This window comes from Triticum aestivum, chromosome 7B, assembly GCF_018294505.1.
Source record: "Triticum aestivum cultivar Chinese Spring chromosome 7B, IWGSC CS RefSeq v2.1, whole genome shotgun sequence".
Classification (NCBI taxonomy): Eukaryota; Viridiplantae; Streptophyta; class Magnoliopsida; order Poales; family Poaceae; genus Triticum; species Triticum aestivum.
The window spans coordinates 319,424,520-319,448,265 of record NC_057813.1 but is presented as its reverse complement, the minus strand read 5'-3'; positions in this window follow the sequence as shown (position 1 = coordinate 319,448,265).

Sequence of the window (23,746 nt, the reverse complement as noted above, 5' to 3'; positions counted from 1 at the left end):
TCACCAGCCCAGACATTCGGCCTGCAAGCCCGGACATCCGGCTCCCCGCGAACGGCCGGACATCCGGCACCCAGCCGGACATCCGACGCCTGCCTGCGTGCATGGTTAGGGATCGAGGCCCATGTATCTTCCTTTCCCACCTACCCCTTCGTGGCTTGGACTATATATAGACCACCCCCTCCTCCTAGTTAGGGTTAGCAAAGTGATAGCTCATTTGTATGTGAGCTTTGCTCCTACCACTCCTCCTCTTGAGAGAGAGAGAGACCACTACTCCATTGGAGGCCAAGACCTCCATCTTGGAGAAGATCCTGCGGGATATCATCAAGACCCCCTCATGGGTGGACCCCCCCATCAAGACCTCCTCATGGAGATGAACTCTACCTTGTATCTTTCCTTTTGTTGTTCATGTACCCTTGTGGATCTTGTGTGTTTGATTGTCTAGTGGATGTGTGATTGGACTTGTTCTTGAGTGTTTCCCCTTCTGATTTCTCCCCATTCTTCCCCGTGTTCTTCGTGTTCTTCGAGGGATCCCACTCCAAATGTGAAAGATCGGCCTACACCGGGTTAGCCCCGTATCAAATACCCTCTTCGTCAAGAAAGGTGTCCACATTTGCATTCCTAAACTCTGTTCCATCGTCTCTCTGAACTTTCTTGATCTTCACCTCGAATTGATTTTGGGCGTTTCTAGCAAAGGCCTTGAAGATCTTTTGTACCTGAAAATTGTCATGGAGAAAGAACACCCACGTAAATCTGGAAAAATCATCAACTATGACCAAACCGAAAGAGTTACCACCAAGACTCTTGTATGCATTGAGACCAAAAAGATTGATGTGAAGTAACTCAGCTAGTCTTCTCGTGGTCATGATGTTCATCACAGGATGACTTCCTCCAAATTGTTTTCCTACTTGACAAACACTACAAAGTCTATCTTTTGTCAATGATAACATCTCTAACACCAAGAATATGATCTCCTTTGACAAACTTATCAAGATGTCGCATATCCACATGTCATAGCCTTCTATGCAGTAGCCAACCTTTGGAAGGTTTAGCAATATAACATGTACGAGGTCAAGCTCTTTTAATGAAGTCAACAATATATATCACCTCTACGAATGCCGGTAAAGACCATATTATGATGAGATTTCTATTTTCGTGCCTCTGGTTCCTTAGTTGTGCTCAGTATTGTCGAAGCCAACTGATGAGGACATGACTACCTTGGATAAAACCAAAAATATTGCATACATGCATATTTGTCAGGTGATTTCTAGTACAAACTATTCAATAATCTATTTATGTTATCTAGAACAAAAATACTTCACACACTTTTGTGTTTTGTCTAATTGCAGGTGTATGAGACATTTCTACAATCCACATATGAAGATAAGGCAAAAGGAGAAGTTTGAGTTCTGTTCAAAAAGTCCTCTCGAGTCACTTTTGGGCCAAGAAAAGATAGAGTCCAAGTCTCTCACGTTCTGGATTCAGATTCGAACTGCACAGACATACCTGACTCAAAACGCCAACAACTTTTTCATACAGACTCCGAATTGGGTGATTCTTTTTTTGTTGGAAACTATATTTCGTGCTCTTTCCAACCCGTTTGGATTCACCTTCAAATACGTCCGGATCATTGAGATATCGATGAAACAATCTAACGCTACAGCAGAATCCGAGTCAAACAACAAGTCCAAAGGTGTTGCATCACCTTCACTTGGGCCCATGAGCCTTGTACGACCTAGGGTTGGTTTTAGGCTGCCTTGGAACATTCTCCCACCTCCTTGGCCGCCACCCCTTGCTCCTATATAAGTAGATCCATATAGTAGCTTTTTCCTTGGGATTTGTTTAGTTAAAAGTTAGCAATTGCAACTTCGTGTACTTCGTTAGTGTCCAACGACCAGACCAAGACCGCTTACGGATCCCCACATTTATCAATACTTCATCTATATTCACAATATTCAGATTGATTTATCATATTCTTGCTTGTTCTTTGATTGCTTGCAGGAATAGACCTTCGTGGTCAGGTTGATTGTGCTTCGGCGTGGTCAATAACCTCTGGGAGTTGGTTTAGCGATTGCTAAGGCGCAACGTCGTGCATGTTTGTAGTCGGACCGTCAAAGTCGTCTCCACCAAATCGATAGTTATCATCTCATCGAAAGATTGGGACACCTACGACTCTATCAAGTGGTATCAGTTTTCAGGTTGCTCGGTGAGAATTTCCAGTTTTCCCTAGATTAGATTTATTTTCTTACCTATTGTACAAGAAAAAACCACAAAAAAAAGTTAGATCTATTCATCCTTTGTCCAAGCCAGTCCGAGCCTATGCAATTTTCTTTTCATTGTTTGCATTATTGAATTATCGGTTGCATCGTCGTGTCGAGTTGCTGGTCTTAGTGTCTAGTTCGTTTAGAGTTTCGAGTTCTGTTCACATTAGTCACGCCGCCGCTGCATCGTTATCCCTTCCACTGTCCACCACCCATCCATCAAATTCCACCATGTGCTACCCACCGTTCATTGTCATAATCATAGTTGAGATCGTTCACATCTTTGCTTGATCCAATCTGCATCTTATCTAGTTTGTTTTGGAAAGAGAGAGAGACAAAAAAAAGACGGAAAAAAAAGAGAGAAAAAAAAGTAAAAAAAAGTTAGAAAAAAAGAGAAAGAAAAGGAAAAAAAGTGTGAGAAAAAAAACAAAATTCGGATCTATCTAGACTCAATCTCGTTGTTGAATTCGGACTAGAATCTGTTTTGTGCACTGTTCAGTAAAAAAGGCATAACTTCCTCATACGAACTCCGTTTTGGCTCCACAAGTACTCAAATTAAGGCTAGCGACTAGACGCATCTGAATAGTTGCAAAATCTTGTTCAATATTTGGCGTCTCAAAATCAGCTTCTAATAAGTCTTTTTGCCCTCCGAAGTTCGCGCATACAGTTTGTTCCAGTTTTTCATGCCAGTTTTAGAATTCTTTGACTCCTCATATCAATTCGGAATTGAGTGATTCTTTTTTGCATTGGAAAGCTTGAGTTAGTAGCAAACTTTTCAAGAGGAAAGTTGGAGAGAGAGTTGTTATATATCCTGCTTGGCAGTTGTTATTCATCATTATCTTTACTGCCGTTGTGATCTTCACTTATATTTTGCTGTCCAGAGCTACTTATCCTTCATTGATGCTAGTTGTGCTATGCCGTGACCTCATTAGTGTTCTAGGCTCGCGTCTCTAGTCCGGTCTAGCCTAGGACCAGCACAGTACCGTCGTTGAGCGTTTATTCAACATTGCATCTTTGAATTGATTATTGCTAATCTTTTGCTACCATATATAGCCAACCCAGCTCCACATATTTCTACACCGTGTATACGTATATTCCCCTGGCAATCACTTTACACAATCTTTGGAGTTATTTGACACCGCTGGTTGCCTGTCACCACCTGTCGCATGGTAAGAACTTGTAAGATATTGATATTTGCTTTACTGTGAGCACGTTACAACCACATACTAGTAATTCATAGGAACATCATTCTTGAATTTTGTTTCTTGTTTCTACTAATCATGACGGGTTCTGGAGAAAGAAGTTCTTGGACAACGAACACATCTTCACCATCACGAGAGTTGGGACAACACACACAAGCACATGGCCAGGTTATCTCTTTTCCATCATTTGAGGTTAGATTTAATCCTGCTATTTATCTAGCTTGGGAGCTTCAAGTAGAACAAGTTTTTAGTTACCATGACTTTTCTGAACTTGAGCGAGTACGAGCTACCACTAGAGCATTTACTGGTTTTGCTTCTGTTTGATGGAGTGTGCATTGTAAGAAAAACATTGATAACCAACCCACAACTTGGAAAGATTTGAAACATGTAATGAGATAACAATTTTTCCCTCGTTACTATCGTCGTGAATTGCTTCACAAATTTGAACAATTTAAACAAGGCAATAACATTGTTCATGCTTACTACCAAGAGTTCAAATCTTATATGCATCATTGTGACATAGAAGAATCTGAGGATGATAGAATGAATAGATTTTTTGGTGGTTTGAACCATGATATTCAGGCAAGATTTAGGTATCTTCCTCGTTGCATTACTGGTATGTATGTTCGTGCTTGTACCTTTAAGAGACAGTTACAGGAGGATGCATTGGGTGACTACAACAACTACTATTCCAATTCATGCTCACTACCATCGGTTGATTCCTCCACCGTTGCACCTACTAGACTAGCCACACCTAAGATTGTCAGTGCGACATCATCTCAAGTGTATGGTACATTGTCATTGTCCATACCGACATCAGCTACGTCTTTGCGACAAGGTAATAGTAAAGGTATTGATGATATAACTTCACATGAGAATGATGCATCCCTAATTAACTTAAATACATCATGTATTGAGTTACCTGTTGATTTGAGCACGCCACCTATTTTAGAGAATCATGTTCTATCATGAATGCATTATGTGATCAAACAACTGAAATACCAACAATTTTGAGTGCACCCATTGAATTAACTGTTGATGTCAAAGAAACCATGTGAATCAGGAAATAAATTAGATTTGGATCAAATAGATTTTAAAATAATTGTGCCAATGTTTAATCATTTTGATATTACCTCTAATCTTGGTGATCATTCTGTGTCAAATGACTTGTTGCATGTTTTACTATTTAAGCATGTTGTAGCATGTAAATTTGATGCACGTAAGGTTTATTCACCAATGTTGGGATGGTTTAATGATGAATATTGTCAATCTTTTGATATGAATAAGAGCTTCACTTATATCTGCAAACTGAGTTGCAATATTTTCATGCCTTCTACTGATGATAATATTTTGTCTTTATATTTTATAATCTATGAAGATTCCTCCTGTATACATGTGTCATATGTGCAAAAATCAAGCGAAGTAAAAATGGATGACATATACATATACAACATGTACACCTTGTCTCTTTTCTTAGCCACATTTCAGATTAAGCAACGCCGAGGACGGCTTTGTTTTCAAGAAGAGGAGGATGATGAGGACAAGTCTACCTTGGATAAAACCAAAATATTGCATACATGCATATTTGTCAGGTGATTTCTAGTACAAATTATTCAATAATCTATTTATGTTATCCAGAACAAAAATACTTCACACACTTTTGTGTTTTGTCTAATTGCAGGTGTATGAGACATTTCTACAATCCACATATGAAGATAAGGCAAAAGGAGAAGTTTGGGTTCTGTTCAAAAAGTCCTTTCACGTCACTTTTGGGCCAAGAAAAGATAGAGTCCAAGTCTCTCACGTTCTGGATTCAGATTCGGAATGCGCAGACATACCTGACTCAAAACGCCAACAACTTTTTCATACGGACTCTGAATTGGGTGATTCTTTTTTTGTTGGAAACTAGATTTCGTGCTCTTTCCAACCCATTTGGATTCACCTTCAAATACGTCCGGAGCATTGAGATATCAACGAAACAATCTGACGCTGTAGCAGAATCCGAGTCAAACAACAAGTCCAAAGGTGTTGCATCACCTCCACTTGGGCCCATGAGCCTTGTACGACCTAGGGTTGGTTTTAGGCTGCCTTGGAACGTTCTCCCACCTCCTTGGCCGCCACCCCTTGCTCCTATATAAGTAGATCCATCTAGTAGCTTTTTCCTTGGGATTTGTTTAGTTAAAAGTTAGCCATTGCAACTTCGTGTACTTCGTTTGTGTCCAACGACCAGACCAAGACCGCTTACGGATCCCCACCTTTATCAATACTTCATCTATATTTGCAATATTCGGATTGCTTTATCATATTCTTGCTTGTTCTTCGATTGCTTGCAGGAATAGACCTTCGTGGTCAGGTTGATTGTGCTTCGGCGTGGTCAATAACCTCTCGGAGTTGGTTTAGCGATTGCTAAGGCGCAACGTCGTGCACGTTTATAGTCGGATTGTCAAAGTCGTCTCCACCAAATCGATAGTTATCATCTCATCGAAAGATCAGGACACCTCCGACTCTATCACCAACTAACTTTGCTCACTAAAAATGTCCATTGATCGTTAGATGGACGAGTTCATGACGAATGGGACCACTAAAAATGTTGACGTTATGGGCCGCTTAAAATGTTGACATGTCAACGGGCCCTTGCTAAAAAACAAACCCACTCTTCTCTCCGAATATCCCTTTTTTAGCCCAGGCTCATCTGCACTCGGTGAGGAGAAAATTCAAAACAAATACTAAAAAAATATTTTTTGCATGGAAGATAATTTAGTGCATGAGGCGCGCTCCAAATTTCAGATCATTTGGACACATGAGTTGATCTAAGAAAAAAAGACAAATTCGGTCAAAAAAATTCATGAACAGTGAACTTTTTTGCACACTCCAAATTTGTCTTTTTTTGTTGAGAGCTACTTGCATGTCCAAATGATTTGAAATTTGGTGCGCTCCTCACGCACCAAATAGTCTTCCATGTAAAAAATGGAATTTTTTGAATTTTTATACTATTTTCAATGAATTTTTTGCTCATCGCAGGTGCAATTGAGCTTGGGCACCGAATCACCTTGTCAGACTCCAAATTTGTCTTTTTTGCCGAGAGCTACTGACATGTCCAAATGATCTGAAATTTTGAGCGCACCTCACGCAGCAAATTATCTTCCATGCAAAAAATCAGAATTTAGAATTATTCTACTATCTTTTATGATTTTTCCGCTCATCATGGGTGCAACTGAGCTTGGGCACTAAATTACCTCGTCCTCCTCTCTCTCTCTCTCTCTCTCGCTCTCCCTGTATTACATGTGGGACCAATAGAGCAAATGGAAATAGGAAGAAATAAAGCTCCCTAGCTCTCTGGCCATGCCGGCGGCCATTAGACACGGCGGAGGTGGCTTCGTGGCTGGAGGCAGCCTGCAGACTCCCACAGCAAGGATGCCATCCTCGCTCTTCTCTCTCTCACCCTCGCTCGCACACTCCCTCTCCCTCTCTGCTATCTCCTCCCGGTGGAAACCTAGCACCTGCTTGGTCGGAGTCGCGGGCTCGTCTCAGACCACCCCAACAAATTGAGAGCACCTCCGAGACCACCTCACCATCCTCTTCCACCCCCGTGAGTCGTATGTGCTTTGATGTAGTGTAACAACCGAATCGACTGCTTTGTCCCCGACTTCGGTTGCCACAATCTAAAATAAGATTGAAAATTGAAATTTTGCAAATTTCACATGAAATGGACCATATCCATGTCATATTTCCGTATAAGGTGATGATATCTGGCACAAACATGGGGCTTGCCATGCCAAACATGATTGCCAAAGGGAGATTCCAAAATTTTGTTATAAAAGTAAATAAATCATTTTTCAAGTGCCAAAAATGTTTTTTTGTGAAGCAAGTACCACAGAAAGATTGAAAATTGGACTTTTGCAATTTTCACATGAAATGGACCATATTGGAGGCTTACTACTGAAATATTTTGAGCTTTTGAGCTTTTTTCCTATATTACATTGATTAAATAAATTTATGAACATTTACCGAAAGTAATTCAAAATTGAACTACAAGTGTGTCATAGTTTGGTTACAAAAGGTGGAAAAGTCATTTTAAGGTAGATAGGATTATATGAAGTATTCACAAAAAAAATTGAGAGGTTCAACCCCTTTCTATGAATACCATGCTGACAATGTTGACCCCAGTTTTGCAAAAAGTGAAAGAAAATGAAAAAAGATTAAAAAATGCAATCCTTTTACATAGAGTCCTTTTATGTGTACTACTTTTCAGGAAAAAATATAAACTAGGAATACAATGATTATTTAAAAAATGTTCACAAAATGGAGTACCATCTAAGAAGGTTCATGGCTTTTAAGCCAAATGACCAAGTTCATGGCTATATCCATGTCAATATAAAAGAAAGAAAAAAAATCATTTTTCAAGTGCCAAAAATGGTTGTTTTTTTCTGAAGCAAGTACCACAAATAAGATTGAAAATAGAAATTTTGCAATTTTCACATGAAATGGACCAGATTGGAGGCCTACTACCAAAATATATTGAGTTTTTGAGCTTTTTTGCTATATTCTATTGATTATAATTCTGGACATTTACCAAAAGTAATTCAAAACTGAACTACAAGTGTGTCATATTTTGGTTACAAAAAGTGGGGAAAATCATTTTAAGGTACTTAGGTAGGATTATATGCAGTATTCACAAAAAAGTTGAAAGGTTCAACACCTTTCTATGAATAGACATGCTGACAATGTTGACCCCATTTTGCAAAAAGTGAATGAAAATGAAAACAAATTCAAAAAATGCAATCCTTTTGCATGGATTTCTTTTATGTGTACTACTTTCCAGGAAAAATGATAAACTAGGGCATTTTTTTTTAATTTTATTTTTGTTTTTCAAGTGCCAAAAGAGATTTTTCTTATGTGTGACGCAAGTAGCACAAATAAGATGCAAAAATTCACTTATCCAATTTTCACACAAAGTGGACCATATTGCCAGAAGATTTTGAATTTTTGAGCTTTTTTGCTATATTCCATTGTTTATATGAATTTGATGACATTTGAAGAAAATAATTCAAGATTGTACTACAAGTGTGTATCATTTGGCCCAAACAATTGGCAAAAAGCATTTTAGATACTCAAGTACGATTGTATGTAGTATCCACAACATATTTGAAAGATTCAGAGAGCGGCAATTCGGTGCTCAGGCTCATCTACACTCACGCTGAAGAAAAATTCAAATAAAATTCTAGAAAAATTGAAAAAAATTCAATTTTTGGCATGGTAGATAATTTGGTGTGTGAGGGTTCGCTCCAAATTTCATATCATTTGGACATCTGAGTGGCTCTCAAAAAAGACAAATTTGGGTTCTGTAAAAAAGTTTAGTGTTCGTGTAGTGCTTTGACTTAATTTGTCCTTTTTGCTGAGAGCTACTCATATGTTCAAATGATTTGAAATTTGGAGCGCACTTCACGCATCAATTTTTCTACCATGCAAAAAACTTTGTATTTTTTTGTATTTTTTGTGAATTTTTTCTTGACCGGGTGCAGATGAGCCTAGGTCAGAAATGGATATTCAAAACATTCAACTTAGGAACTTGAATAAATTGAAATAGATTTAAAATTAATATTTTATGAATTTCTTAAGTTGATTGGAAATTCAAAAAAGGTGTTGACATTGTTTGCACTTAAAACCCCCACAGAGCACGCCGACCCAATTACTTAAAACCCACACTGAGCAGCGCCAAGGTGTCCAGGTGGGCCCACTCGTTGAGCTGTCATCCAAGGCAACTCCTCTGGAACCCACCCAGGTAACGGTCAAAACTAGTTTGACCCAACGAAAAGGCTTCGTTTGGTCATTTGTGAGGCTGGGGTGAATACGGGAGGGGAAAAGTGAGGCATGTTTAGGAAGCGTGACAAAACCGAGTAGTACTAAGGAAACAAGGGCACGAAAATAGAATTCCATATTATGATTATCTTGACGAAACACTTGGCAATCTACTTTGGTAAATCTTACATTGAAACCAAAGTCGGCAAGTCTAGATACAGAAAGAAGATTGCAACCAAGAGATTCAACGAGCATGACATTTTTAATGGAGCTATCATTGGATGTGGCCACCTTACCAAGGCCAAGTATCTTACCCTTGGAGTTATCTCCAAAATTCACATACTTGCATGGACCATCATTGTTTTTAAGCTCAGGAAACATGTCTCTATCTCCGGTCATGTGATCGGTGTATCCGCTATCAAGAATCCACTCTTTTCCTCCGGATATGTAATCACAAAATTTTGCCATGAGACTAAGATTCTTCATAGTCTTCTCATATTCGAAGTCGAACTCTTCGTCTTCATCATAATAGCCATGTTCAACATTGTCATCATCACCTAGGGCAATAAGTTCATTAGTTTCATGACCATGTGTTGGGATTATGAATTCGAATAGCTTCTATGATGATATTACTAATAATTCCAACATCGCCTTTAGCACGCATGAGGTCACAAAGCTCAAATAAGCAATTATCAAAGTTAGGATCACTAGGTTTCATCTTGTGAAAAACAATAGTCTTATGAAGAATCTCATCAAGATTCTTTAAAGAGTAGTCGGGATATCGCTTTTCCAAGTCATTCCACAAGGTAATCCTCTAATGATAAGATTGTTGGTTTTAAGATTATGAAGCATGTCAATTTCTTCCTCATGAACACAAGCGTAGGTGGTTCTCATGGTTGGATTGAAATGCCTTGATTTCAACACAAGCGTAGGTGGTTCTCTCTCAGAACATGAATATGGGAAGTGTAGTTTCGTCCTGGTTGCTCTCTCTGAGAGTAGGTGGTGGTGGAGGGGTATATATGGCCTTCACCAAAAATCCAACTGCTACAAACTTTTAGGCACAACTTTGTGACACCAAAATGAAATCTAGTGAGATCGACCAGTGTAAAAGATTTGAACGTTAGGCTTTTTGGTGGGACCAGATAAATCCACTAGGTGAGACCGATTCATGATGACCTAAGCAGATTCTTTGTTTCGGTAATTCGATCAGTTCATCTCTGTAATTTTGAAATGAGTTCGATCGGGTACAGAAACTTGGTCACTGCACTTTGGTGGGGCCAAATGCCATCTCGGTTGTATTGGGATTCTAGGGTTTGGCTTGTGGCTCTGTCTTGGTTGGCTTGGTGGGTCCGGATGTATGTGTTTCGGTGGGACCAAGTTTGACTTAGGGTTTTGGACAGATGGAATGTGGGAAAGTGGTTGAGGGTTGCTACCTCTTGAGCATGCATTGGTTTTCCCTTGAAGAGGAAAGGGTGATGCAGCAAAGTAGCGTAAGTATTTCCCTCAGTTTTTGAGAACCAAGGTATCAATCCAGTAGGAGGCTACACGCAAATCCCTCGTACCTACACAAACAAATAAGAACCTTGCAACCAACGCGATAAAGGGGTTGTCAATCCCTTCACGGCCACTTGCAAAAGTGAGATCTAATAGAGATAATAAGATAAATATTTTTGGTATTTTTATGATATAGATTGAAAAGTAAAGATTGCAAAATAAAATAGACCGGAAACTTATATGATGGAAAATAGACCCGGGGGCCATAGGTTTCAATAGTGGCTTCTCTCAAGATAGCATAAGTATTACGGTGGGTGAACAAATTACTGTAGAGCAATTGATAGAAAAGTGCATAGTTATTAGGATATCTAGGCATGATCATGTATATAGGCATCACGTCCGCGACAAGTAGATCGAAACGATTCTGCATCCACTACTATTACTCCACACATCGACCGCTATCCATCATGCATCTAGAGTATTAAGTTCATAAGAACAGAGTAACACATTAGGCAAGATGACATGATGTACAGGGATAAACTCAAGCAATATGATATAAACCCCATCTTTTTATCCTCGATGGCAACAATACAATGCGTGCCTTGTAGCCCCTACTGTCACTGGGAAAGGACACCGCAAGATTGAACCCAAATCTAAGCACTTCTTCCATTGCAAGAAAGATCAATCTAGTAGGCCAAACCAAACTGATAATTCGAAGAGACTTGCAAAGATAACCAATCATACATAAAAGAATTCAGAGGAGATTCAAATATTCTTCATAATAATCTTGATCATAAACCCACAATTTGTCGGATCTCGACAAACACACCGCAAAAAGAATTACATCGAATAGATCTCCAAGAAGATCGAGGAGAACTCTGTATTGAGATCCAAAGAGAGAGAAGAAGCCATCTAGCTAATAACTATGGACCCGAAGGTCTGTGGTAAACTACTCACACTTCATCAGAGAGGCTATGGTGTTGATGTAGAAGCCCTCCATGATCGATTCCCCCTTCGACAGAGCGCCGGAAAAGGCCCCAAGATGGGATCTCACGGGTACAGAAGGTTGCGGCGGTGGAAATAAGGTTTCGTGGTGCTCCTGGATATTTTCAGGGTATATGAGTATATATATAGGCGAAGGAAGTCGGTCAGGGGAGCCACGAGGGGCCCACGAGGGTGGGGGGCATGCCTACCCCCTGGGCACGCCCTCCTGCCTCGTGGCCACCTCGTTTCTTTCTTGACGTCCACTCCAAGTCTCCTGGATTGCGTTTGTTCCAAAAATATCTCTCCTTAAGGTTTCATTCCGTTTGGACTCTGTTTGATATTCCTTTTCTGCGAAACACTGAAATAGGCAAAAAAATAGCAATTTGGGTTGGGCCTCCGGTTAATAGGTTAGTCCCAATAATAATAAAAAGTGTATAGTAAAGCCCATTAAACATCCAAAATGGGTAATATAATAGCATGGAGCAATCAAAAATTATAGATACGTTGGAGACGCATCAAGCATCCTCAAGCTTAATTCCTGCCCGTCCTCAAGTAGGTAAATGATAAAAACAGAATTTTTTATGTGGAATGCTACCTAGCATATTTCTTAATGTAATTTTCTTTATTGTGGCATGAATGTTCAGATCCAAAAGATTCAAGATAAAAGTTTAATATTGACATGAAAATAGTAATACTTCAAGCATACTAACAAAGTAATCATGTCTTATCAAAATAACATAGCCAAAGAAAGCTTATCCCTACAAAATCATATAGTTAGGCCATGCTTCATTTTCGTCACACAAAATACTCCCATGATGCACAACCCCGGTTTCAGCCAAGCAATTGGTTCATACTTTTTAACGCGCTTCAGCCTTTTCAACTGTCACGCAATACATGAGCGTAAGCCATGGATATTGCACTATGGGTGGAGTAGAGTATGATGATAGGGATTGTGTGAGAGAAGAAAAAAGGAGAAAGTCTCATATTGACGCGGAAAACCAACGGGCTATGGAGATGCCCATCAATTGATGTCAATACGAGGAGTAGGGATTGCCATGCAATGGATGCACTAGAGCTATAAATGTATGAAAGCTCATTGAAAGAAACTAAGTGGGTGTGCATCCAACTTGCTTGCTCACGAAGACCTAGGGCATTTTGAGGAAGCCCATCATTGGAATATACAAGCCAAGTTCTATAATGAAAAATTCCCACTAGTATATGAAATTGACAACATAGGATACTCTCTATCATGTAGATCATGGTGCTACTTTGAAGCACAAGTGTGGAAAAAGGATAGTAACATTGTCCCTTCTCTCTTTTTCTCTTATTTTTTTTCTTTTTTTATTTGGGCTTCTTTGGCCTCTTTTATTTTTCATAAAGTCCGGAGACTCATCCCGACTTGTGGGGGAATCATTGCTTCCATCATACTTTCCTCACATGGGATAATGCTCTAATAATGAAGATCATCACACTTTTATTTATCTACAACTCAATACTTAGAACAAAATATGACTCTATGTGAATGCCTCCGGCGGTGTACCGGGATATGCAATGAATCAAGAGCGACATGTATGAAAGAATTATAAAGGTGGCCTTGCCACAAATACGATGTCAACTACATGATCATGCAAAAGCAATATGACAATGATGGAGCGTGTCATAATAAACGGAACGGTGGAAAGTTGCATGGAATTATATCTCAGAATGGCTATGGAAATGCCATAGTAGGTAGGTATGGTGGTTGTTTTGAAGAAGATATAAGGAGGTTTATGTGTGATAGAGCGTATCGTATCACGGGGTTTGGATGCACCAGCGAAGTTTGCACCAACTCTCAAGGTGAGAAAGGGCAATGCACGGTACCATAGAGGCTAGCAATGATGGAAGGGTAAGAGTGCGTACAATCCATGAACTCACATTAGTCATAAAGAACTCATATATTTATTGCAAAATTTTATTAGCCCTTGAAGCAAAGTACTACTACGCATGCTCCTAGGGGAAGGGTTGGTAGGAGTTAACAATCGCGCGATCCCGACCTCCACTCATAAGGAAGGCAATCAAATAACACCCCATGCTTCAAATTTGTCACACAACATTCACCATACGTGCATGCTACGGGACTTGCCAACTTTAACACAAGTATTTCTCAATTTCATAATTACCCAACTAGCATGACTCTAATATTACCACCTTTATATCTCAAAACAATTATCAAGTATCAAATTTCTCATAGTATTCAATGAACTTTATATGATAGTTTTTATTATACCTATCTTGGATGCTCATCATTTTAAGACTAAAATTTTCACCAAAGCAAATTACCATGCTGTTCTAAAATACTCTCAAAATAATATAAGTGAACCATGAGAGATCAATAATTTCTATAAAATAAAACCACTGTCGTGCTCTAAAAAGATATAAGTGAAGTACCAGAGCAAAATTATCTAGCTCAAAAGATATAAGTGAAGCACATAGAGTATTCTAATAAATTCCAATTCATGTGTGTCTCTCCAAAAGGTGCGTACAGCAAGGATGATTGTGGCAAACTAAAAAGCAAAGACTCAAATCATGCAAGACGCTCCAAGCAAAACACATATCATGCGGTGAATAAAAATATAGCATCAAGTAAAGTTACCGATGGACGAAGACGAAAGAGGGGATGATTGTCCTTGAATTTTACCTTGGGGTGCCTTGGGCATCCCCAAGCTTAGGCTTTTGCCACTCCTTATTCCATAATCCATCAAATCTTTGCCCAAAACTTGAAAGCTTCACAACACAAAACTCAACAGAAAACTCGTAAGCTCCGTTAGTACAAGAAAACAAACTACCAACTTAAGTACTGTAATGAACTCATTCTTTATTTATATTGGTGTTAAACCTATTGTATTCCAACTTCTCTATGGTTCATACCCCCCGATACTATCCATAGATTCATCAAAATAAGCAAACAACACACGAAAAACAGAATCTGTCAAAAATAGAACAGTCTGTAGTAATCTGTAACTTTCGAATACTTCTGGAACCCCAAAATTCTACCAAAACGGGAAGTCCTATGAAATTTGTCTATTAATCTTCTACAAAAAGAATCAACTGAAAATCAGGTTTCTGTGATTTATTAAAATTATTCTCGTGCGCGCAAAAGTTTCTGTTTTGAGCAAGATCAAATTAATTTTCACCCAAGATGATCCTATAGGTTCTACTTGGCACAAACACTAATTAAAACATAAAACCACACCTAACCAGAGGCTAGATGAATTATTTAATACTAACAAGGAACAAAAAGTAAATAACAAAAATAAAATTGGGTTGCCTCCCAGCAAGCGCTATCGTTTAACGCCCCTAGCTAGGCATAAAAGCGAGAATAGATCTAAGTATTGCCATCTTTGGTATTCAATTCATAGGTGGCTCTCATAATAGATTCATAAGGTAATTTTATTTTCTTCCTAGGAAAGTGTTCCATGCCTTTACTTAATGGAAATTGGAATATAATATTTGCTTCGTTCATATCGATAATTGCACCAATCGTTCTAAGGAAAGGTCTACCAAGAATAATCGGACATGAAAGATTGCAATCTATATCAAGAACAATAAAATCTACGGGCACATAATTCCTATTTTCAACAAAAAGAAACCCATAGGTTTCTTAATGGTGGAATCCGCAAGGTGCAAGTTCAAAGAGCAATCATCAAATTCACGGAAACCTAACACATCACACAAACTTTTTGGAATCGTGGAAACACCAGCACCCAAATCACACAAAGTATAACATTCATGATCTTTAATTTTAATTTTAATACTAGGTTCCCACTCATCACAAAGTTTTCTAGGGATAGAAACTTCTAATTCAAGTTTTTATTCATAAGATTGCATTAGAGCATCAACGATATGTTTAGTAAAAGCTTTATTTTGACTATAAGCATGAGGAGAATTTAACATGGATTGCAACAAAGAAATACAATCTATTAAAGAACAATTATCATAATTAAATTCCTTGATATCCAAAATAGTGGGTTCATTGCTATGTAAAGTATTGACCTCTTCAATCCCACTTTTACCAATTTTTGCATCAAGATCTAAAAACTCTGAATCATTGGGACGCCTTTTAACTAAAGTTGACTCATCTCCAATCCCATTATTACCAAGATTCATATTGAAAAATGAAGATTTAATAGGGGACACATCAATCACTTTTAGTCTTCATCCATATTGTCATGAAAACTAGAAGAACACACTTTTATAAAGCAATCTTTCTTGCCACGCATCCTAGAGGTTCTTTCCTTGCACTCATCAATGGAAATTCTCATAGATTTGAGAGACTCATTTATATCATGCTTAGGTGGAATAGATCTAAGTTTCAAAGAATCAACATCAAGTGAAATTCTATCCACGTTCCTAGCCAACTCATCAATCTTAGGCAATTTTTCTTCAAGCAAAGCATTGAAATTCTTTTGGGAAATCATAAATTCTTTAACACTAATCTCAAAATCAGAGGGAATCTTATTAAAATTTCCATAAGAGTTGTTGTAGGAATTACCATAATTATTAGAGGAATCACTAGGAAACGGCCTAGGATTAAAGTTTCCTCTATAAGCGTTGTTATCAAAATTATTCCTACCAACAAAATTCACATCCATAGATTCATTATTATTCTCAATCAAAGTAGACAAAGGCACGTCATTAGGATCAATAGGAGCACTCTTATTAGCAAACAATTTCATAAGTTCATCCATCTTTCCACTCAAAACATTAATCTCTTCTATCGCATGAACCTTTTTACTAGTAGATCTTTTGGTGTGCCATTGAGAATAATTAACCATAATATTATCTAGGAGTTTGGTAGCTTCTCCTAAAGTGATTTCCATAAAAGTGCCTCCCGCGGTCGAATCTAGAAAATTTCTAGAACAGCTTCTCCTAAAGTGATTTCCATAAAAGTGCCAACCGCGGCCGAATCTAGAAGATTTCTAGAAGCAAAATTCAATCTGGCATAAATTTTTTGTATGATCATCCATAAATGTAATCCATGTATAGGGCAATTGAGAATCATTAATTTCATCCTCTCCCAATATTGTGCAACATGCTCATGATCAAGTTGCTTGAAATTCATAATATCGTTTCTAAGAGAGATGATCTTAGCGGGAGGAAAATACTTAGAGATAAAAGCATCTTTGCACTCATTCCATGAATCAATACTATTTTTAGGCAAAGACCAAAACCAAGTTTTAGCACGATCTCTAAGTGAAAACGCAAATAGCTTCAATTTAGCAATATCATTATCCACATCTTTCTTCTTTTGCATATCACACAAATCAACAAAGTTGTTTAGATGAGTAGTGGCATCTTCACTAGGAAGGCCAGAGAATTGATCTTTCATGACAAGATTCAACAAAGCATCATTAATTTCACAAGATTCAGCATCGGTAAGAGGAGCAATTGGAGTGCTAAGAAAATCATTATTATTGGTATTAGAAAAGTCACACAATTTAGTATTATCTTGAGGCATCGTGACAAACAATCCAACACACAAGCACACAAGAGGCAAGCGAAAAAGAGATGAACGGGAAAAAGAGGGCAAGTAAAACGACAAGGGTGAAGTGGGGGAGAGGAAAACGAGAGGCAAATGGCAAATAATATAATGCAAGGGATATGAGTTTGTGATGGGTACTTGGTATGTCTTGACTTGTGCGTAGATCTCCCCGGCAACGGCGCCAGAAATCCTTCTTGCTACCTCTTGAGCATGCGTTGGTTTTCCCTTGAAGAGGAAAGGGTGATGCAACAAAGTAGCGTAAGTATTTCCCTCGGTTTTTGAGAACCAAGGTATCAATCTAGTAGGAGGCTACACGCAAATCCCTCGTACCTACACAAACAAATAAGAACCTTGCAACCAACACGATAAAGGGGTTGTCAATCCCTTCACGGCCACTTGCAAAAGTGAGATCTAATAGAGATAATAAGATAAATATTTTTGGTATTTTTATGATATAGATTGAAAAGTAAAGATTGCAAAATAAAATAGATTGGAAACTTATATGATGGAAAATAGACCCGGGGGCCATAGATTTCAATAGTGGCTTCTCTCAAGATAGCATAAGTATTACGGTGGGTGAACAAATTACTGTCAAGCAATTGATAGAAAAGTGCATAGTTATGATAATATCTAGGCATGATCATGTATATAGGTATCACGTCCGCGACAAGTAGATCGAACGATTCTGCATCTACTACTATTAATCCACACATCGACTGCTATCCAGCATGCATCTAGAGTATTAAGTTCATAAGAACAGAGTAACGCATTAGGCAAGATGACATGATGTAGAGGGACAAACTCAAGCAATATGATATAAACCCCATCTTTTTATCCTCGATGGCAACAACACAATACGTGCCTGTTGCCCCTGCTGTCACTGGGAAAGGACACCGCAAGATTGAACCCAAAGCTAAGCACTTCTTCCATTGTAAGAAAGATCAATATAGTAGGCCAAACCAAACTGATAATTTGAAGAGACTTGCAAAGATAACCAATCATAGATAAAAGAATTCAGAGGAGATTCAAATATTCTTCATAGATAATCTTGATCATAAACCCACAATTCATCGGATCTCGACAAACACACCGCAAAAAGAATTACATCGAATAGATCTCCAAGAAGATCAAGGAGAACTTTGTATTGAGATCCAAAGAAAGAGAAGAAGCCATCTAGCTAATAACTATGGACCCGAAGGTCTGTGGTAAACTACTCACACTTCATTGGAGAGGCTATGGTGTTGATGTAGAAGCCCTCCGTGGTCAATTCCCCCTCTGGCGGAGCACCGGAAAAGGCCCCAAGATGGGATCTCACACGTACAGAAGGTTGCGGCGGTGAAAATAGGGTTTCGTGGTGCTCCTAGATCTTTTCAGGGTATATGAGTATATATATAGGCGAAGGAAGTTGGCCAGGGGAGCCACGAGGGGCCCACGAGGGTGGGGGCGCGCCTACCCCCCTGGGTGCGCCCTCCTGCCTCGTGGCCGCCTCGTTTATTTCTTGACGTCCACTTCAAGTCTCCTGGATTGCGTTTGTTACAAAAATAACTCTCCCGAAGGTTTCATTCCGTTTGGACTCCGTTTGATATTCCTTTTCGGCGAAACACTGAAATAGGCAAAAAAAAAACAGCAATTTGGGCTGGGCCTCCGGTTAATAGGTTAGTCCCAAAAATAATAAAAAGTGTATAGTAAAGCCCATTAAACATCCAAAACGGGTAATATAATAGCATGGAACAATCAAAAATTATAGATACGTTGGAGACGTATGAAGGGTTTTTGGAGCAATATCTTTAAGCACTTTGAGCGAATGATGCGTTATCAAAACCTCACCTTTTAATAGTATTGGCTTTCCTATGGACTCAATGTGATCACTGATCACTTAACTTGTAGAGTCTTGAATGATGAGGACATGGCTACCGCAGTTACACCCATATCCCATGTTGGAACAATTGCTAGAGCTCGCATACGCCAATTAAATTATCAGGTACTTTCGTTTCCTGGTAATGTTTCTAGTGTTTATGAGAATATGATGCTGCCTAACTTAGATACATTTGTGTTGCTTGCGATTGAAGGGCCTAGCACGGACAAGAAGGATGAACATTGGAGCATGGTCAAGCACAGAGATGAAGGTGCGTGCGAAGAGAACAAGAATGGAGGTTCAAATGGAGATTTTCGAACTTTGAAGCCACCATGATGACATACAAGAAGATGGACGAAATATACAAGATGGCCTTTCATAAATTTCGGCCATAGCTTATTATTGGTGTTGCGCCACCTTATTTTGGGCCAGGCCCATGTAATCTATTTTTAGAGTCCACATTGTAGGGGAAACGACTTAGGAGGTGTTTTAGTCCCACCTTGCCAAGGGTGGATGAAATCCCCTCTCTTTTCCCTATAAATACAACCCTTAAGGCATCGTTTAGACTTGGGTTTTATTTAGTTAAAAGTTAGCCATCGCTGCAACTTCGTGTACTTCGTTTGTGTCCAACGACCAGACCAAGACCACTTATGAAACCCCACTCTTATCAATACTTCATACATATTCACAATATTCAGATTGCTTAATCATATTCTTGCTTGTTCTTCGATCGCTTGCAGGAATAGACCTTCGTGGTCAGGTTGATCGTGCTTCGGCGTGGTCAATAACCTCTCGGAGTTGGTTTAGCGATTGCTAAGGCGCAACGTCGTGCACGTTTGTAGTCGGATCGTCAAAGTCGTCTCCACCAAATCGATAGTTATCATCTCATCAAAAGATCAGGACACCCCCGCCTCTACCAAGTGGTATCAGTTTTCAGGTTGCTCGATGAGATTTTCCAGTTTTCCATAGTCTAGATCGCATTTATCCTTCATACTAAGAGTCCAAGAAAAAGCCACAAAAAAAGTTAGATTAGTTCATCCATGTCCGAGACAGTCTGAGCCTTTCGCTATTATCACTTAGTTTTTGCATTGTTGAATTCTCAGTTGCATCGTGTGTTGAGTTGCTGGTTTTAGTGTCTAAACTTTTAGAGTTTCGAGTTCTAGTCATGTTTTGTTCACGCCGCATCCGCATCCATATACACCATCATCCACTTCATTGACATCTTTCGCCGCCGCATATATTATTGACGGCCATCACCATCATCCATCCGCCATTGTCATATGCCGCCATAAGCATTCGTTCGCTGGAGCTTGATTCTTCTTGAAGTGAGAAAAAAATAATTGAAAGAAGAGAGAAGAAATTCATTGTGTTGCTTTGGCTGTTGGTTGCCACGTTGGACTTTGAGTAGAAAATAAAGGAGCAGATGTTTGGATAGTGCTGATATTTTTGGTCCGGTTGGAGAGTGAACTTTGAGAAAAAAACAAACACATGACTAGTAGTACTACTACTTGAAAGTTGTGAGGCAAAAAAAAGGGGAGACAAAGAAAAAGGTTACGTGATTTTCTAGCACTACTTGTTTGACTATCCTCTTTTGATCTAGCGGTTAGTATTTTCACTTTGGTTCCGCCCATGAATTCGTCTTTGTCTTAGGCTCGCGTCTCTAGCACGGTCTAGTCCTAGGACCAGCACTCGACCACTTTAAATGTATTTTCAGCTTGCATTAATTAACGTGGTTGTAGCATTTTTTTCCACATATATAAAGCCAACCCAGGTCCACATATTTCTACATCGTGCATACATACGTTCACCTGGCAATCGCTTTACCAAACTTTTAGAGTTATTTGACACCGCTGGTTGCCGGTCACCACCTGCTGCATGGTAAGAACTTGTAAGACTTTGATTTTTGCTCTATTGTAAGCCTTTTACCACCACATCCCAGTAGTTCATAGGAACATTATTTTTGGATTTTGTTTCTTGTTTCTACTAATCATGGCAGGTTCCAGAGTCAGCTGGGCTTCATCGATCGTGGGAGACGTGTCATCACCTCAAAAAATACAACCGCCATCACAAGAGGTACAAAGACATCAGAATGCACACGATCAGGTTCTTGTTTCCATGTCACCTTTTAATTGTCGTTTTAAGCCTGATTTATACGTTGAATGGGAGTTTGAAATAAATGCTATATTTGCTTCGCATAATTTTTTTGAGCATAAAAAAGTTAAGCTCGCGGTTGGTACATTCACTCGTTTTGCTATTGTTTAGTGGAGTGAACATTGTCGGTTATACCCTGAATATGTACCTAATACTTGGGATGATTTAAAACTTGTCATGAGAGATATATTTGTAGATGTATATTATACTCGTGGCATGATTAAAAAACTACAACATTTAAAACAAGGTAGTGACACCGTAACAAAATATTATGATGATTTACAAACTACCTTGTTGCACTCCTTTTTAGAGGAAACTGAAGATGATTTTATGGATAGATTTTGGGGAGGGTTATACCATGATATTCAGGAGATACTAATGCATGAAGAGTGTTATCCTATGGACCGTTTGTTCCATCTTGCTTGCAAAGCTGAACAGGAAATAAAACAACGTGTTGGCCACAAGGAAAACAATCGCAAGGTGCACATTCCAAGAGTTGATACAGTTGTCCCTTCAACTACTAGGCATACTACGACAACCACATCCGTTGTTGTGAGGACTACATCCCCTCCACCATGTGACACATCACCATCGAGAGTGCCTACATCATCTGAGTTGATCATAAGAGGTAATGACAAAGATACTGATCTTCCACCTCCACATCAGTATGATGAATGTCTTGCCAATTTAGATGCACCATGCGATGAGCTACCTACTACTTTGATCACACCAGCTATTTTAGAGGAATATGTTGATGATTTGACTTTGCCATGTGATCAAACAATTTTGAGTGACCCCATTGAATTAACTGTTGATGCAAAAGAATCATGTGAATCAGGGAATAAATCAGATTTGGGTCAAATGAATTTGAAAATAATTATGCCAATGTTTAATCATTTTGATATGACCTCTAATCTTGGTGATGGTTCATCAATGTTGGTATGGTTTAATGATATGAATTGTCAAACTTTTGATATTAATAAGAGCTTCACTTATATGTGCAAACTGAGTTGCAATATTTTCATGCCTTTGACTTCTCGTGATAATATATTGGCTTTATATTTCACGACTTTTGAAGGGTGTTCTTGCATAACCAATACCTATCCTTTGTAGCTTGAGGGGTCCACTTATGAATCCATTCATAAGCCAATGTTGAACTATTCCTGAAATATACTAGATGAAGATATTAGTCCACAAAATGTATGTTGACATAATTACCAAAACCACCAAGGGAGCAAATGTGCTTTCAGGACCGTACACGCTGACCCCCAAAACCTCACAAGATGTCGTCAAGGCTCAGCTCCTAGCAGCGGATGGGTGCTACAGATGATTTTAAGGGGTTTGTGCATAGACCAGAGACATGACCAAAATCTGTCAGAATCTGTAGAGGATGGCAATTTTATCCATGGGTACGGTACCCACGGGTACCATACCCGCATGGGCAGGGTATGGGCACAATTTTATACCCACGGGTACAACCCATACCCTACCCGCTAAGTCATGGGTAGGGCATGGGTATAGCCTTTTACCCATGGATATACCCATACCCTACCCATTTATAATGAATTGTGAAACGTATTCATGATTCACAAGTGTACATATGTTAAAACTGTGAGCTATTGAATCTATGATAAAGTTGTCACCAATTGTAAATTTGAATTGAGATAATTGCCATGTACTCGTGTATCTATTATTGAGTTGAGATCGGTGTTCTTTTGTAAAATGTGTTATAGATGAATGTACCGTGAATAACTTGTGTACTATTTGATCTACCATTGGGTACCCAATGGGCACGGGTACCCATCGGTATGGGTATGGGTAAAGTTTCATACCCATGGGTACGAGTATGGGTAAAATTTGTTACCCATTAACTACATGGGAATGGGTATGGTATTGCTCTACCCGCCCCATACCCTACCCATTGCCATCCTTAGCAGCAATGTGTCGATCTTTGTCTTCACTCGGTTGGAGAAGACAATTGCCTCATCAGCATAGAGGTTGACCCACGGATTAGGCCCCCTCCCAGGCAGACGAGAGAGCTTGCCACGCTCAACGGCGAGAGGATTTGTTATAGGGGGCTGATCACCAGGATAAAAAGGAACTGTGATAGTGGGCCCCTCGCCTAAGGCCCCTCCGGTGCGCAATCAAGGTGCCATCAAGACCATTAAGGCTGATAGCGGAAGATACGGTGCATAACATGGTAACAACCCAGTTTCCCAACGCTGACTGGAACTTATGGCCCGAAGCAGCTTGAGCAAGTACTCCCAAGACACCGCGTCAAAAGCACGGGCAATATCCATTTGGATAGCAGTAGTGGCTTCCTCTTGCAATGCATGGCTCAGACGACATTTCAGACATGAAGGTAATTGTCATGGATGCTCCTGGATAGAAAGCACTCATAGCGCAAGAGATTAACTCGTTCATCTTGTCAGAAAGGCGCATCGATAGAATTTTAGAGATGAGTTGCAACAGAGTGCACCAA